This window comes from Lathyrus oleraceus, chromosome 7 (genome assembly GCF_024323335.1).
Source record: "Lathyrus oleraceus cultivar Zhongwan6 chromosome 7, CAAS_Psat_ZW6_1.0, whole genome shotgun sequence".
NCBI lineage: Eukaryota > Viridiplantae > Streptophyta > Magnoliopsida > Fabales > Fabaceae > Lathyrus > Lathyrus oleraceus.
Window position 1 is genome coordinate 286,034,298 of NC_066585.1, and position 2,145 is coordinate 286,036,442.

Here is a 2,145-nt window from a genome sequence, read left to right on the forward strand (position 1 = left end):
AAGGCGAACCGCTATATTTACGAATCAACGATATCGAGCTATATCTCCGAGTCTTACGACGAATTCGGGAATATCGTGCTGCAAACAATCTCCCTCCTATAGAACTTCCTGATATCAAAAACCTTTTTCCTTCGATAACCGAGATGGCAGAACCAGCTCGTGCTCTTAGAGATTACGCCGCTCCATCGCAAGATGAGCCGCATTCAAGTATTGCTCCACCCGCAATCGAAGCAAACAACTTCGAACTTAAACCTTCGCTGTTGCAGGCTGTGCAACAGAACCAATTCTCTGGAAATCCTACCGAGGATCCAAACCTTCATTTATCCGTATTTGTTCAATACGCTGATACTGTTAAAGCTAATGGTGTCACTTCAGAGGCAATTCGACTTCGTCTTTTTCCTTTCTCATTAAGAGATAGCGCTAGAAGATGGCTTCAATCTCTCCCTTCCAACTCAGTCACCACCTGGAACGAGTTGAAGAAAGTTTTTCTTGCCCGATATTTTCCGCCAAGCAAAACAGCTATGTTAAGAGCCCAGATAAACGGATTTAAACAGAAAGACAACGAGTCTCTTTTCGAAGCATGGGAAAGATACAAAGACATGATGAGACTTTGCCCACACCATGGTTTGGAAGACTGGTTAGTAATTCACACATTTTATAATGGTCTCTTATACAACACAAGGTTAACAATAGACGCCGCTGCAGGTGGTGCACTAATGAACAAACCTTATGCTGATGCTTACCAGCTTATCGAGAGCATGGCCCAAAACCACTATCAGTGGGGAACCGAACGAACAACGGTGGAAAAACCTCAACCGAAAACTGGCATGTACGAGATAAGTAACCTTGATCACGTTAACGCAAAAGTGGATGCTTTGGTCCAGAAAATTGAAAGTTTAAATGTATCACCTCCAGCCGCCGTGGTTGCTATAACTCAGAATTGCGAGGTCTGTGGAATCCAAGGCCACACTCCTACGGACTGTCAACTCTTGACTGGAATCCAAGCAGAGCAAGTAAACTATGCTCAAGGAAGCCCCTATTCGAATACCTATAACTCAAATTGGAAGAACCATCCAAACTTTTCATATAAGAGTAACAATGCTTTATACGCACCTGGACAGTCTCCAAATCAAGCCCCATCTATACCTCCGGGATATCAGAAACCAAATCCATCCATGCCTAACAATAATACCCCTAGGAAATCCAACTTGGAAATCATGATGGAAAACTTTATAGCTTCCCAACAACAAACCAATAAAGATTTCTTAAACCAGAACATACACACTGGCGAACAACTTAAACAACTAGCAAGCAAAGTAGATGCCTTGGCTACCCATAACAAAATGCTGGAAACACAAATATCTCAAGTAGCTCAACAACAAGCACCTACTGCTGCACCAACTGGTACATTCCCTGGACAGCCCCAACCTAATCCGAGAAGCCAAGCTCATGCAATTATATTAAGAATTGGAACGGAAGTGGGAGGACCGTCTGATCCAAGGATAGAAAACCAAAACCCTAAGAAATCAACTGAGGAAAGTGAACCTAAGGAAAAGGAAGAGAGTAATAAGGAAACCCTAGAAAAGAAGGAACCTTATGTACCTCCACCACCTTACAAACCACCTATACCTTACCCTCAAAGGCTTGTTAAAACCAAAGATGCGAACCAATTTAGAAAATTTGTTGATCTCCTTAAACAATTAAACGTTACAATTCCGTTCACCGAAGCTATTACGCAGATGCCCTCATATGCTAAATTCTTAAAAGAAATTCTTTCTAATAAGAGGAAACTTGAGGATAGCGAAACCGTTACACTCCCCGCCGAATGTAGCGCTATAATCCAAAACATGCCTCCTAAACTCAAGGATCCGGGTAGTTTCTCTATACCCTGTCACATAGGAAAATTTGTCATCGACAAAGCTTTATGCGATTTAGGAGCCGGAATTAGCGTTATGCCTTTATCCATATGTAAGAAACTGGAAATGGGAGAATTAAGACCAACCAAAATGTCCGTGCAACTAGCAGATCGTTCCATCAAATATCCTGTAGGAATCCTTGAAAACGTTCCCGTACGCATAGGTCAGTTCTACATTCCCACTGACTTTACAATTATGGACATTAGGGAAGATGATGTTACACCTATTA

The 2,145-nt window shown here is 42.1% G+C and overlaps 1 pseudogene; it reads right to left on the reverse strand.

Annotated features, from left to right (window-relative positions):
* Window positions 1-528: 528 nt before the first annotated feature.
* Window positions 529-628, reverse strand: LOC127109140 (uncharacterized; annotated as a pseudogene).
* Between the last annotated feature and the right edge of the window lie 1,517 nt (window positions 629-2,145).